The 16,247-nt window shown below is 56.3% G+C and overlaps 1 protein-coding gene across 3 annotated transcripts in view; it reads left to right on the forward strand.

Annotated features, from left to right (window-relative positions):
• Positions 1-852: 852 nt before the first annotated feature.
• LOC145349278 (tripartite motif-containing protein 2-like) overlaps positions 853-16,247 on the forward strand; it is a 97,797-nt gene continuing 82,402 nt past the window's right edge. For 2 of the 3 annotated variants that reach the window (XM_080197792.1, XM_080197789.1), the window contains exon 1: positions 8,747-8,809. The gene's annotated coding sequence lies outside the window, so the exon portion shown is untranslated. Of the gene's footprint in view, positions 873-8,746; positions 8,810-16,247 lie in introns of those variants that run through there. The other variant, XM_080197790.1, reaches the window with a different exon arrangement.

Here is a 16,247-nt window from a genome sequence, read left to right on the forward strand (position 1 = left end):
GCTCCTCTGCTGTGCGTCTCTGGTCGATTTGCTGGTTATTGGTTTACACTCAGTTGTTTCTCTGTCCAGGAAGGCAGCTCCTTCAATCCCACTGCCACTTTCATCCGGAAAGTTCTGTATGTCTGTTCTGGAATTGACCAACCTGTTGACAATTCTCCAGTTAAGCTTCATCTCCTCCAATCACAACGTCCCAAATCATGCTGGAAAATTTCCACGGAGCGGACGGAGAGACAGCTCGCTGTTGGTCCACTCAACTCAATATCGACCGTGATGTTAATCTTTAATGGCACCATCTCCTCCCTGTCCTACAAATCCCATCAGCTGGTTTTACAGGAAGATGCTTCAGTTTTTGTTGGTTTTTGTAGTTTCAGGAATTAAGGATCCAGCAGTGTCAGCGTTAACCTCCCTCCGGATAGATTCATCCTCAATCCATCTCATTGATCACTCTGTGTGGATGTTTCCCGGAGCAGGGATACTTCCCATTGAATCCCAAGGGATTGGAGACCCCTTCCCAGGGAGTGGTGAGCAGGATGGGATGGGAGTGATCCGCCTGATTCCTGAGGGAATGGCCGCTGTAAATGGCGTTGGTCTCCAGCCAGTCAGAGGATCAGGAGATGATGACACAGGGCTGGTGCTGAGTTTAATCCCTCAGTGACACCCACTGGTTTGTACGTGTTTACAAAGGGCAGTGTGTGCCACACTCTGTCAGAGGAACAATGCTCACACTCAGGTCAAACCTCCAGATATATCAGCTGATCCTGTTTACTCACTCTCTCCAAACCCACCCTGTCGTTCGTCGCTTCTTGACACATTCCTGGGAAGTTGTACGTGACAGGTGCCAGTCCAATGCAATCCTGGTGATTGTGAGATTGGTGAGTAATGTCTGATATACTACAGATGGTGAGCTGTCCCTCTGCTATTGTGGCATTGACAGTAAACTGTATTATTGCTGCGCTGTTTCTGTGTTGGGTTTGATTACTTTGCCGTGTATTTACTCTGCAGCTGCATCAATGGGTCAGTATCTTCTTTGTCACTGCACCCGACCTCCTGAGTGTTAGAAACCTCCCCCCGCCCCGTCCTTCCCCCACTGTCTGTGACTCCCCGATTTCACCCCCCCCCTTCACTCCCTCACCCGGGTCGCCCAGCTGGGTGGGGCTGCTGTCACACAGACCCATTCTCGTTGCTCTGATCAGTGTGGGGGGAATCACCGATCAGGGCAGTGATATCGGGGAGACACAGTAACCAGGAGGTTACAGAGAGGGACAGGGGAAGTGGGGCTCTGGTAGGAATGAGTTAACAAAGTTGTATTTGGATTTATGGGTGTTAGGAGTGAAATATAACTTTGTTTGATTTATATTTCTGTATTTTTACTTTAAGAGAAGTGGAACCCAGTTATACTGGGCAAAATCGTACCACAGACTGGCAGAGTTCTGGTGTGAGGAACAGACTGTTTCCACTGTCGACACTGACACGTTTTTGGGGAAATCGTACACCTCATTAGTGATCATTTTTATTCTCCTTCAGTTTCACATCAACCTCCCTCTGATTCACCCACCCCACAGCAACTAAACAGCTGCACACCCTGGGGGGGGTGGGGGGGGTGCACTGGGGAGGGGCGCACTGAAGGGGGGGGCACACTGGGGGGGTGCATTGTGAGGCGCACAGAGGGACACACTGGGAAGTTCACTGGGGGTTGCATGGGGGGTGCACACTAGCGACGCACTTGGGGGGTGCACTGGCAATAACACACTGGGGTGGGGGGTGCACTGAGGGGTGCACTGGGGAGCACACCCAGCAGTATCTGCAGGCACAAAAGATGCATCACACCTCACGGAGGGAGCTGTAACCACAGGCTGGAAACACTCTCCCTCTCCCTCCCGCACTCACTGTGTTCCCCCTCTCCCTCCCGCACTCACTGTGTTCTCCCTCCCGCACTCACTGTGTTCCCCCTCTCCCTCCCACACTCACTGTGTTCTCCGTCCCACACTCACTGTGTTCCCCCTCTCCCTCCTGCACTCACTGTGTTCCCCCTCTCCCTCCCGCACTCACTGTGTTCCCCCTCACCCTCCCGCACTCACTGTGTTCCCCCTCTCCCTCCCACACTCACTGTGTTCTCCGTCCCACACTCACTGTGTTCCCCCTCTCCCTCCCGCACTCACTGTGTTCCCCCTCTCCCTCCCGCACTCACTGTGTTCCCCCTCTCCCTCCCGCACTCACTGTGTTCCCCCTCTCCCTCCCGCACTCACTGTGTTCCCCCTCTCCCTCCCACACTCACTGTGTTCTCCGTCCCACACTCACTGTGTTCCCCCTCTCCCTCCCACACTCACTGTGTTCTCCGTCCCACACTCACTGTGTTCCCCCTCTCCCTCCCACACTCACTGTGTTCCCCCTCTCCCTCCCGCACTCACTGTGTTCCCCCTCTCCCTCCCGCACTCACTGTGTTCCCCCTCTCCCTCCCGCACTCACTGTGTTCCCCCTCTCCCTCCCACACTCACTGTGTTCCCCCTCCCGCACTCAGTGTTCCCCCTCTCCCTCCCGCACTCACTGTGTTCCCCCTCCCGCACTCATTGTGTTCCCCCTCTCCCTCCCGCACTCACTGTGTTCCCCCTCCCACACTCACTGTGTTCCCCCTCTCCCTCCCACACTCACTGTGTTCCCCCTCTCCCTCCCACACTCACTGTGTTCCCCCTCTCCCTCCCGCACTCACTGTGTTCCCCCTCTCCCTCCCGCACTCACTGTGTTCCCCCTCTCCCTCCCGCACTCACTGTGTTCCCCCTCCCGCACTCACTGTGTTCCCCCTCCCGCACTCACTGTGTTCCCCCTCTCCCTCCCGCACTCACTGTGTTCCCCCTCTCCCTCTCGCACTCACTGTGTTCCCCCTCTCCCTCTCGCACTCACTGTGTTCCCCCTCTCCCTCCCGCACTCACTGTGTTCCCCCTCTCCCTCCCACACTCAGTGTTCCCCCTCTCCCTCCACACTCACTGTGTTCCCCCTCTCCCTCCCACACTCACTGTGTTCTCCCTCCGCACTCACTGTGTTCCCCCTCTCCCTCCGCACTCACTGTGTTCCCCCTCTCCCTCCCGCACTCACTGTGTTCCCCCTCCCGCACTCACTGTGTTCCCCCTCTCCCTCCCGCACTCACTGTGTTCCCCCTCTCCCTCCCGCACTCACTGTGTTCCCCCTCTCCCTCCCACACTCACTGTGTTCTCCGTCCCACACTCACTGTGTTCCCCCTCTCCCTCCCACACTCACTGTGTTCTCCGTCCCACACTCACTGTGTTCCCCCTCTCCCTCCCACACTCACTGTGTTCCCCCTCTCCCTCCCGCACTCACTGTGTTCCCCCTCTCCCTCCCGCACTCACTGTGTTCCCCCTCTCCCTCCCGCACTCACTGTGTTCCCCCTCTCCCTCCCGCACTCACTGTGTTCCCCCTCTCCCTCCCGCACTCACTGTGTTCCCCCTCTCCCTCCCGCACTCACTGTGTTCCCCCTCTCCCTCCCGCACTCACTGTGTTCCCCCTCTCCCTCCCGCACTCACTGTGTTCCCCCTCTCCCTCCCGCACTCACTGTGTTCCCCCTCTCCCTCCCGCACTCACTGTGTTCCCCCTCTCCCTCCCACACTCACTGTGTTCTCCCTCCGCACTCACTGTGTTCCCCCTCTCCCTCCGCACTCACTGTGTTCCCCCTCTCCCTCCGCACTCACTGTGTTCCCCCTCTCCCTCCCGCACTCACTGTGTTCCCCCTCCCGCACTCACTGTGTTCCCCCTCTCCCTCCCGCACTCACTGTGTTCCCCCTCTCCCTCCCGCACTCACTGTGTTCCCCCTCTCCCTCCCACACTCACTGTGTTCTCCGTCCCACACTCACTGTGTTCCCCCTCTCCCTCCCACACTCACTGTGTTCTCCGTCCCACACTCACTGTGTTCCCCCTCTCCCTCCCACACTCACTGTGTTCTCCGTCCCACACTCACTGTGTTCCCCCTCTCCCTCCCACACTCACTGTGTTCCCCCTCTCCCTCCCGCACTCACTGTGTTCCCCCTCTCCCTCCCGCACTCACTGTGTTCCCCCTCTCCCTCCCGCACTCACTGTGTTCCCCCTCTCCCTCCCACACTCACTGTGTTCCCCCTCTCCCTCCCGCACTCACTGTGTTCCCCCTCCCGCACTCACTGTGTTCCCCCTCTCCCTCCCGCACTCACTGTGTTCCCCCTCCCACACTCACTGTGTTCCCCCTCTCCCTCTGCACTCACTGTGTTCCCCCTCTCCCTCCCGCACTCACTGTGTTCCCCCTCTCCCTCCCGCACTCACTGTGTTCCCCCTCTCCCTCCCGCACTCACTGTGTTCCCCCTCTCCCTCCCACACTCACTGTGTTCTCCCTCCCACACTCACTGTGTTCCCCCTCCCACACTCACTGTGTTCCCCCTCTCCCTCCCACACTCACTGTGTTCCCCCTCTCCCTCCCACACTCACTGTGTTCCCCCTCCCGCACTCAGTGTTCCCCCTCTCCCTCCCGCACTCACTGTGTTCCCCCTCCCGCACTCACTGTGTTCCCCCTCTCCCTCCCACACTCACTGTGTTCCCCCTCCCGCACTCACTGTGTTCCCCCTCTCCCTCCCACACTCACTGTGTTCCCCCTCCCGCACTCACTGTGTTCCCCCTCCCGCACTCACTGTGTTCCCCCTCCCGCACTCACTGTGTTCCCCCTCCCGCACTCACTGTGTTCCCCCTCCCGCACTCACTGTGTTCCCCCTCCCGCACTCACTGTGTTCCCCCTCCCGCACTCACTGTGTTCCCCCTCCCGCACTCACTGTGTTCCCCCTCCCGCACTCACTGTGTTCCCCCTCCCGCACTCACTGTGTTCCCCCTCCCGCACTCACTGTGTTCCCCCTCCCGCACTCACTGTGTTCCCCCTCCCGCACTCACTGTGTTCCCCCTCCCGCACTCACTGTGTTCCCCCTCCCGCACTCACTGTGTTCCCCCTCCCGCACTCACTGTGTTCCCCCTCCCGCACTCACTGTGTTCTCCCTCCCGCACTCACTGTGTTCCCCCTCCCGCACTCACTGTGTTCCCCCTCTCCCTCCCGCACTCACTGTGTTCCCCCTCTCCCTCCCGCACTCACTGTGTTCCCCCTCTCCCTCCCGCACTCACTGTGTTCCCCCTCTCCCTCCCGCACTCACTGTGTTCCCCCTCTCCCTCCCGCACTCACTGTGTTCCCCTCTCCCTCCCGCACTCACTGTGTTCCCCCTCTCCCCTCCCGCACTCACTGTGTTCCCCCTCTCCCTCCCGCACTCACTGTGTTCCCCTCTCCCTCCCGCACTCACTGTGTTCCCCCTCTCCCTCCCGCACTCACTGTGTTCCCCCTCTCCCTCCCGCACTCACTGTGTTCCCCCTCCCGCACTCACTGTGTTCCCCCTCCCGCACTCACTGTGTTCCCCCTCCCGCACTCACTGTGTTCCCCCTCCCGCACTCACTGTGTTCCCCCTCCCGCACTCACTGTGTTCCCCTCCCGCACTCACTGTGTTCCCCCTCCCGCACTCACTGTGTTCCCCCTCCCGCACTCACTGTGTTCCCCCTCCCGCACTCACTGTGTTCCCCCTCCCGCACTCACTGTGTTCCCCCTCCCGCACTCACTGTGTTCCCCCTCCCGCACTCACTGTGTTCCCCCTCCCGCACTCACTGTGTTCCCCCTCCCGCACTCACTGTGTTCCCCCTCCCGCACTCACTGTGTTCCCCCTCCCGCACTCACTGTGTTCCCCCTCCCGCACTCACTGTGTTCCCCCTCCCGCACTCACTGTGTTCCCCCTCCCGCACTCACTGTGTTCCCCCTCCCGCACTCACTGTGTTCCCCCTCCCGCACTCACTGTGTTCCCCCTCTCCCTCCCACACTCACTGTGTTCCCCCTCCCGCACTCACTGTGTTCCCCCTCCCGCACTCACTGTGTTCCCCCTCTCCCTCCCACACTCACTGTGTTCTCCCTCCCACACTCACTGTGTTCCCCCTCTCCCTCCCGCACTCACTGTGTTCCCCCTCTCCCTCCCGCACTCACTGTGTTCCCCCTCTCCCTCCCGCACTCACTGTGTTCCCCCTCTCCCTCCCGCACTCACTGTGTTCCCCCTCTCCCTCCCGCACTCACTGTGTTCCCCCTCTCCCTCCGCACTCACTGTGTTCCCCCTCCCGCACTCACTGTGTTCCCCCTCTCCCTCCCACACTCACTGTGTTCCCCCTCCCGCACTCACTGTGTTCCCCCTCTCCCTCCCACACTCACTGTGTTCTCCCTCCCGCACTCACTGTGTACCCCCTCTCCCTCCCGCACTCACTGTGTTCCCCCTCTCCCTCCCGCACTCACTGTGTTCCCCCTCTCCCTCCCGCACTCACTGTGTTCCCCCTCTCCCTCCCGCACTCACTGTGTTCTCCCTCCCACACTCACTGTGTTCCCCCTCTCCCTCCCGCACTCACTGTGTTCCCCCTCTCCCTCCCGCACTCACTGTGTTCCCCCTCTCCCTCCCGCACTCACTGTGTTCCCCCAGTAGCTGCCATGCTCCTCACACTCCAGCGCTCTCCCGAGCCCCCACACTCCCCCCAGCGCCCATCACCAACATCAATACCAACACTCCCACCTACAACCTCCCTCTCCGTGTCACTGCGGGACAACCAGCCATGAGTGGGCATCAGCGAAGTCATACCGAGCTGCTAACCCTCGATCTGGCCAGGGAGCAGGATGAACATCACTGCACCCCCCTCCCTATCGCTACAACCTCCTCCAGTCCCTACACACCTCCCTATCTCTGTATCCTCCTTCAGCCCCTTACACCCCTCCCTGTCTCTGTAACCTCCTCCACCCCCCTCACCCCACCCCCTCACACCCCCCTCACCCCACCCCCTCACACCCCCCTCACCCCACCCCCTCACCTCCTCCAGCCCCTTCCACCCCCCTCCAGCCCCCAAACTCACTCCCTATCTCTGTAACCTTCTCCATCCCCCTACACCCCCTCCATCCCCCTACACCCCCTCCACCCCCTCCATCCCCCTACACCCCCTCCATCCCCCTACACCCCCTCCATCCCCCTACACCCCCTCCATCCCCCTACACCCCCTCCATCCCCCTACACCCCCTCCCTATCCGTGTAACCCCCTCCAGCCCGGTAACCCTCTGATCCCGAATTCCAGCCTGTCTGGATTCTGGATGTTTATTGCTGCCTCACTCCCGGCAGAATGGACCTGAATCTTTGGAATTCTGTGGAATTTACCCCTCTCTCGTTCACACTCCTCCGTCACAGATTATTTGAAGTGTTCTGTTGATGCTGTGAATGATTTATCCGGCTGGTTTCAATGCCGGGATATTGAGGCAAACCGTGTCAGAGTTGTTGATGGGGTGGGGGTGATGGAGTGTGCAGTGGATGGTGGGAGTGGCGTTACAGGGATGGGGGGGTTGACAGGGTTATGGGTGGGGGGGTTACAGGGATGGGGGGGTTACAGGGATATGGGAGGGGGGTTACAGGGATGGGGGGGTTACAGGGATATGGGTGGGGGGGTTTACAGGGATGGGGAGGGGGGGTTTACAGGGATATGGGGGGGTTACAGGGATAGGGAGGGGGGGTTACAGGGATGTGGGGGGGTTACAGGGATAGGGAGGGGGGTTTACAGGGATATGGGGGGGTTACAGGGATAGGGAGGGGGGTTTACAGGGATATGGGGGGGTTATAGGGATGGGGAGGGGGGGTTACAGGGATAGGGAGGGGGGGTTACAGGGATAGGGAGGGGGGTTTACAGGGATATGGGGGATTACAGGGATGGGGGGGTTACAGGGATGGGGAGGGGGGTTACAGGGATGGGGAGGGGGGTTACAGGGATGGGGAGGGGGGTTACAGGGATGGGGAGGGGGGGTTTACAGGGATGGGGGGGGTTACAGGGATAGGGAGGGGGGTTTACAGGGATATGGGGGGGTTATAGGGATGGGGAGGGGGGGTTACAGGGATAGGGAGGGGGGTTTACAGGGATATGGGGGGGTTACAGGGATGGGGGGGTTACAGGGATGGGGAGGGGGGGTTACAGGGATATGGGGGGGTTACAGGGATGGGGGGGTTACAGGGATGGGGAGGGGGGTTACAGGGATGGGGAGGGGGGGTTTACAGGGATATGGGGGGGTTACAGGGATAGGGAGGGGGGTTTACAGGGATATGGGGGGGTTATAGGGATGGGGAGGGGGGTTTACTTGGATATGGGGGGGTTACAGGGATGGGGGGGTTACAGGGATGGGGAGGGGGGGTTACAGGGATAGGGAGGGGGGTTTACAGGGATATGGGGGGGTTACAGGGATGGGGGGGTTACAGGGATGGGGAGGGGGGGTTACAGGGATATGGGGGGGTTACAGGGATGGGGGGGTTACAGGGGAGGGAGGTTTTTGTGGGGGGTGTTTACAGAGGGGGGTTGTTATGGGTGGGGGGGGTTCCGGGGGTGTTATGGGGGGGTGTTTTACCGGGGAACGGGGGGTGCTCGGGGGGGGGTGTTTTACCGGGTTGGGGGGGGTGTTTTACCGGGGGGGGGGGGGGGGGGGCTCCGGGGAATGGGGGGGGGGGTGTTTTACCGGGTTGGGGGGGGGGGGGCTCCGGGGAATGGGGGGGGGGGTGTTTTACCGGGTTTGGGGGGGGGGGGGGGGGGCTCCGGGGAGTGGGGGGGGGGTGTTTTACCGGGTTTGGGGGGGGGGGGGGCTCCGGGCGGACCCGCCCTCTGATCCGGGAAGTGTTGTTGCGGCGCTGACGTCACCGCCCCGCCCACCGCGGCCTGGCGCTCGGTGAGGGGGAGATGGAGCGGCCCGGTGAGTACAACAACAACCCGGGGGGGGGATCAGCCCCGACACCCGGGGTAATGTACCGGGGGGGGGACTCTGTCAGCGATGCTGCCGCCTCCCCCCGGGAAACGGGCGGGGCGGGGGGGGCCCGGGCTGTGATTGCAGCCCCGGGGAGAGGGGGGGGAACCTGCCGCATTCCCCACCCCCCCCCCCACCCCCCCATGGAGGGGAGACGGTCAGTGCACTGAAAATATCCGACAGATAATCAGCCCAGTCTGTGGGGGATTGTCACAGGGGCTGGGTCTGTGTGTGTGAGGGTGTGTGTCTGTGTGTGTGAGGGTGTGTGTCTGTGTGTGTGAGGGTCTGTGTCTGTGTGTGTGAGGGTGTGTGTCTGTGTGTGTGAGGGTGTGTGTCTGTGTGTGTGAGGGTATGTGTCTGTGTGTGTGAGGGTATGTGTCTGTGTGTGTGAGGGTGTGTGTCTGTGTGTGTGAGGGTGTGTGTATGTGTGTGTGAGGGTATGTGTCTGTGTGTGTGAGGGTGTGTGTCTGTGTGTGTGAGGGTGTGTGTATGTGTGTGTGAGGGTCTGTGTCTGTGTGTGTGAGGGTGTGTGTCTGTGTGTGTGAGGGTGTGTGTATGTGTGTGTGAGGGTCTGTGTCTGTGTGTGTGAGGGTGTGTGGGTGTGAGGGGGTAGCTGAGATTTCAGCCCATGGGGATCTGGGGGAAGGGTCCACAGTCCGGCCGCTGGACACACCGGCCCTTCGTGTTTGTGTGAAGATTTATTACTGAGCTCAGCATCCCCACTCCCACAGCACAGACTACATCACACAGACTGGAACAACACCCCCTAATGCTGCACAAAACACTCCCCATCAACACTGCAAATAACCCTCAGCACTGACCCTCTGACAGTGCGGCACTCCCTCAGTACTGACCCTCTGACAGTGCGGCACTCCCTCAACACTGACCCTCTGACAGTGTGGCACTCCCTCAGTACTGACCCTCTGACAGTGCGGCACTCCCTCAACACTGACCCTCTGACAGTGTGGCACTCCCTCAGCACTGACCCTCTGACAGTGCGGCACTCCCTCAACACTGACCCTCTGACAGTGCGGCACTCCCTCAACACTGACCCTCTGACAGTGTGGCACTCCCTCAGCACTGACCCTCTGACAGTGCGGCACTCCCTCAGCACTGACCCTCTGACAGTGCGGCACTCCCTCAACACTGACCCTCTGACAGTGCGGCACTCCCTCAGTACTGACCCTCTGACAGTGCGGCACTCCCTCAGTACTGACCCTCTGACAGTGCGGCACTCCCTCAGCACCGACCCTCTGACAGTGCGACACTCCCTCAGCACTGACCCTCTGACAGTGTGGCACTCCCTCAGCACTGACCCTCTGACAGTGCGACACTCCCTCAGCACTGACCCTCTGACAGTGCGACACTCCCTCAGCACTGACCCTCTGACAGTGCGGCACTCCCTCAGCACTGACCCTCTGACAGTGCGGCACTCCCTCAGCACCGACCCTCTGACAGTGCGACACTTCCTCAGCACTGACCTGGATTTCTGCATTAAGCCTCTGAAGTGTGTGTTGGAGAGGGCAGCATTACTTTGTGTAGCTCCCTGTTTCTCTGGGGATTGGTGAGTTTACATGGTTTTCTGGCTGAGTGAATTTGTGTAAGTTCAGGGCTGTGATCTCACTGTCTCAGCGTGCTGGGAAATTGCTGTGGCGAGCTGGAAAGATGGTGTGTGAATTCTCAAGTCCTGTCCGCACCCATAGCCACCTGGTGTTGTATGGCTCCGGCCCTGCTTTGTGGCGGTAATGTCTTTGCTCTCATTAGGACACAAAGTCTCCTTGCACACGATTGCCTTGCAAGACTGCCCGGCTCTCGTCTGGCTGCTTTGCCCTCACTGATGACAGTCCCTGTTTCCCTGCAGTAGCGGGGACTGCGCGCCTTGGGCTTGCCGGTGGGACCAGAGGCCATTGAACTGGCAGGATGGTTAGGGGGCAGGGCTGGGCAGTGTCAGCTTGGCACCGTGGCACTGCCCTCTGGGCACCAGGTGGTGCCAAGTTGGTTGGGCCAAAGAGGAGGGAGTGGGGCCTCAAGGGAATAGGCCCATGATGGGGGGGGGTCGGATTCTGATGGGGAGGCAGGGAACACCGTAAAGGTTGGGGGGGAGGTGGGGGGGCGTTACTGTGCATTGAGGGTGGAGGATCAGCTGGGAGGGGGGCAGTCATGGGCAGTGATTGGCTTTTGGGGAGGGGTGGTGTCTGGGGAGTGATTTGGGGGTGGGGGAGTTGTTGGAGGAGTGATGTCTGTTGTGGGGAGTGACAGATCTCCCAGTACACACACGGTGCACAGTGCACTGGGAGATCAGGGCACCTGCGCAGTGGCCACTCCTCCTTCTGGTGAGAATCACATTTTGCCTTTTCTTTTCTCTCAGTGCCGGGTGTGATTTTCTCCCGTCTTCATGCGTGTTCGGCACTTTGTATTTTTTGGGTAAGGTCATTGCCCCTCCCTTCCCCGAGTATTTTTGGGAAAATTCTGCCCCAGGTCTTTATCCCAGCTGCTTTGGATTTCAATTCACCGAGGAAAGTGAACGATTGGGGATCGGGAATGGGGGAAATTGGAGTGTGATTGGAGATGAAAGGCTGGTTTAGTTGGAGATTGGAATCCAGGGTAAGTTGCTGATTCCGCAGCTTCACCCTCTGAGTGTCGCAGTGATAGAATGATTTGTTTAAACTGTTAACCCAACATATTCCTCTCCCGATCTCCTGCTGCACACTGGCTGCTTTTGCAGTTAGGAGCTGGGCACAGCTGAGATTTATTTACCATTTCTATTTCCCTTCTCACCCCCTCAGTCACCGAGCGATATGTGACCCTCTGTCAGCCAGACCAGTTCCCCTGTTACAACCCCCTTGTCTCCAATCCAAACATCACAATGCGCTAAACACTGCAAAACACTCCGTTCACCCAACACTGCCAAATCTGATAGGACCGTTTATCTCGGAGTTGCTAAAACTGCTCAGGATCATTCCGACAAGCAGAGATATCCCAACTCCTCATCTCCACTGCAAACTGCTTTAAATCTCCATCCTCAGTACCTTCAGCCTCGGCCTAGTCTGCGTCAGAACCGAGGGAATTTATACACGAGAAGGAAATGGTGAGCAGTGAAACAATGACTTGGTGCCTGGCCCAGAACAGAGATGCTGTTTCTGATGTTAAATGTTGGGACATGCAGCTGGGGAGATCACTTCCTGCTTTTGCATCAACGTGAATGTAACTTTGACCTTCTTGGGATTCTTTCTGCTCTCGCTGTCAAACCTGCGTGATACAAAGGGCCTGGAGATTCCTGGCCCCCAGACATAATTCCAAAGGATGTGATAACAGGAAACTGAGAGAATATCAGTTAGACAAAGTCAGTGTGGATTTATCAAAGGCAAAAAAAACCCAAAGAAAATTCCAGCACAGGAACAGGCCCTTCGGCCCCTCCAAGCCTGCACCGACCATGCTGCCCGACTAAACTAAAACCCCCTACCCTCCCAAAGACCATATCCCTCTATTCCCATCCTATTCATGGATTTGTCAAGATGCCCCTTAAAAGTCACTACTGTATCCGCTTCCACTACCTCCCCCGGCAACAAGTTCCAGGCACCCACCACCCTCTGTGTAAAAAATCTGCCTCGTACATCTCCTTTAAACCTTGCCCCTCGCACCTTAAACCTGTGCCCCCTAGTAATTGACTTTTCCACCCTGGGAAAAAGCTTCCGACTATCCACTCTGTCCATGCCTCTCATAACCTTGTCGACTTCTATCAGGTCTCCCCTCAAACCTACTGGAGAGTTTTGAGGATGTAACTAGCAGGATAGATAAGGGTGGACCAGTGAATGTGGCGTATTTGGATTTTCAGAAAGCTTTTGATAAAGTCTCACAGAAGAGATTGGTGCGCAAAATTAAAGCACATGGGATTGAGGGGAATGAGAATTGGGGAGCAGACAGGAAACAGAGAGTAGGAATAAATGGGTCTTTTTTGGAGTGGCAGGCAGTGGGTGGGGGGTGGGGAGGGGGGGTCCTGCAGGGATCAGTGCTGACACCCCAGCTATTCACAATATACATCGATGATTTGGATAAGGAACCAAATGTAACGTTCCCAAGTTTGCTGATGACACAAAACTTGGTGGGAATGTGAGAGGTGAGGAGGATATTAAGAGGGCTTCAGAGTGATCCAGACAAGTTGTGTGAGTGGGCAAGTCTATGGCAGATGCGGTACAGCATGGCTAAATGTAAAATGACCCACTTCAAATATGAGAACAGAGTGGCAGAGTATTATTTAAATGGCAATAGATTGGGAAATGTTGATGTACAGAGAGACCTAGGTGTCCTTGTACACCAATCACTGAAAGCAAACATACAGATACAGCAAGCAGTTAGGAGGCAAGTGGTGTGTTGTCCTTCAATGCAAGAGGATTTGAGTTCAGGAGTGAGGATGTATCAGTGTAGCTGTACAGCACCTTGGTGAGACCACGCCTGGAGTATTGTGCGCAGTTTTGACATCCTGATGGAAGAAAGGATATTCTTGCTGTAGAGGGGGTGCAACGAGGGTTCCCCAGACTGATTCCTGGGGTGACAGGATCTTATAGAGGTCTATAAAATAATGAGGGGTATAGACAAGGTAGATAGTCAATATCTTTTCCCAAAGGTTTAAAACTAGAGGGCATGGGTTTAAGGTGAGAGGGGAGAGATATATAAGTGTCCAGAGGGGCAATTTTTTCACACAGAGGGTGGTGAGTGACTGGAACAAGCTGCCAGAGGCAGTAGTAGAGGCAGGTACAATTTTATCTTTTAAAAAGCATTTTAAATAGTTACATGGGTACAATGGGTATAGAGGGATATGGGCCAAATGCAGGCAATTGGGATTAGCTTAGGGGTTTAAAAAAAAGGCGGCATGGAGAAGTTGGGCCGAAGGGCCTGTTTCCATGCTGTAAGCCTCTCTGACTCTATGATTCCTGTTCCCACTGTGCTGACCCTCCTGATCCCCGTGTGAGCTGAAACAGGGGGTTTGAACCGTGGGGTTATGCTGCAACTATACCGGACGTCGGTGAGACCACATTTGGAATATTGGGTGCAGTTCTGGTCACCTCACTATAAGAAGGATGTGGAAGCATTGGAGAGAGTGCAGAGGAGATTTACCAGGATGCTGCCTGGTTTGGAGGGTAGGTCTTATGAGGAAAGGCTGAGGGAGCTGGGGCTTTTCTCTTTGGAGCGGAGGAGGATGAGAGGTGACTTAATAGAAGTTTATAAGATGATGAGGAGGATAGATAGAGTGGATGTGAAGAGACTATTTCCTCGGGTGGATGTAGCTGTTACTAGGGGGCATAACTATAGGGTTCACGGTGGGAGATATAGGAGGGATGTCCGAGGTAGATTCTTCACTCAGAGAGTGGTTGGGGTGTGGAATACACTGCCTGCTGTGATAGTGGAGTCAGACACTTTAGGAACTTTCAAGCGGTTATTGGATAGGCACATGGAGCACACCAGAATGATAGGGAATGGGGTAGCTTGATCTTGGGATTGGACATATCTCGGAACAACATTGAAGGGCCTGTACTGTGCTGTAATGTTCTATGTTTCTATGTACTGCCTCTGCTTTCAAATCAGCTATCACCACCCTCTCAAAGAACAATACAGCATAGGAAACAGGCCCTTCGGCCTTCCAAGCCTGCGCCACTCATTGGTCCAACTAGACCATTTGTTTATATCTCTCCATTCCCAGTCTGCTCATGTGACTATCCAGATAAATCTTAAACGATACCAGCGTGTCCGCCTCTACCACCCAGTGCATTCCAGGCCCCCACCGCCCTCTGTGTAAAATACGTCCCTCTGATATCTGAGTTAAACCTCACCCCCCTCACCTTGAACCTGTGACCCCTCGTGTTTGTCACCTCCGACCTGGGAAAAAGCTTCCCACGGGAAGGGTAATTATGAGGCTATTAGGAGAGAATTAGGAAGCATAGGTTGGACTAGGAGATTACAGGGACTGGGAATGTCCGAAATGTGGAGTTTTTTCAAGGAGCAGCTACTGCAAGTCCGTGATAGGTATATCCCTGTCAGGCAAGGAGGATTTGGTAGGGCTGGGGAACCGTGGTGCACTAAAAAAGTTGATTCGTTGGTTAAAAAGAAAAAGGAGGCTTATGTTCGGATGAGGCTTGAGGGCTCAGGTAGTGCATTAGAAAGCTTTAGATTGGCTAGGAGGGAGTTGAAGAGTGAGTTAAGAAGGGCTAAAAGAGGACATGAGAAGACTTTGGCTGATAGGATTAAGGAGAATTCTAAGGCGTTCTATAGGTATGTCAAGAACAGAAGGTTGGTTAGGGCAAGATTAGGGCCAGTTACAGACAGTAGAGGGAAGTTATGTGTGGAACCGGAAGAGATTGGAGAGGCATTGAACCAATATTTCTCTTCGGTGTTCACGCAGGGCGACATGAATATAGCTGAGGAGGACACTGGGTTGCAGGGGTGTAAAATAGACAGTATTGCAGTTGATAAGGGGGATGTGCTGGATATTCTAGAGGGTTTGAAAATAGATAAGTCCCCTGGTCCAGATGGGATTTACCCTAGGATTCTCTGGGAGGCAAGAGAGGTGATTGCAGAGCCTCTGGCTCTGATCTTCAGGTCGTTGTTGGTCTCTGGTATAGTACCGGAAGATTGGAGGATAGCGAATGTTGTCCCATTGTTTAAGAAGGGGAACAGAGACTTCCCCGGGAATTATAGACCGGTGAGCCTTACTTCTGTTGTGGGCAAGGCTTTAGAAAAAATTATTAGGGATAGGATTTATAGTTATTTGGAGAGTAATGAATTGATTGGAGATAGTCAGCATGGTTTTGTAGCGGGTAGGTCGTGCCTTACTCACCTTATTGAGTTTTTTGAGAAAGTGACCAAAGAGGTGGATGGGGGTAAGGCAGTTGATGTGGTGTATATGGATTTTAGTAAGGCGTTTGATAAGGTTCAGCATGGAAGGCTTCTGCAGAAAATGCAGATGTATGGGATTGAGGGTAGTCTAGGAAATTGGATCAGGAATTGGCTAGCAGATAGGAGACAGAGGGTGGTGGTTGACGGTAAATATTCGTCATGGAGTTCGGTTACGAGTGGTGTGCCTCAGGGATCTGTTTTGGGGCCACTGCTGTTTGTAATTTTTATTAATGATCTGGATGAGGGTATAGTTGGGTGGATTAGTAAATTTGCTGATGACACCAAAGTCGGAGGTGTGGTAGATTGTGAGGAAGGGTGTCATAGTTTGCAGGGAGACTTAGGCAGGTTGCAGAGCTGGGCCGAGAGGTGGCGGATGGAGTTTAATGCGAAGTGTGAGGTAATTCACTTTGGTAGGAATAACAGATGTGTCAAGTATAGGGCTAACGGGAGGACTTTGAATAGTGTGGATGAACAGAGGGATCTAGGTGTATGTGTA

This window comes from Carcharhinus amblyrhynchos, chromosome 10 (genome assembly GCF_965287045.1).
Source record: "Carcharhinus amblyrhynchos chromosome 10, sCarAmb.v2.hapA, whole genome shotgun sequence".
NCBI classification, from domain to species: Eukaryota; Metazoa; Chordata; class Chondrichthyes; order Carcharhiniformes; family Carcharhinidae; genus Carcharhinus; species Carcharhinus amblyrhynchos.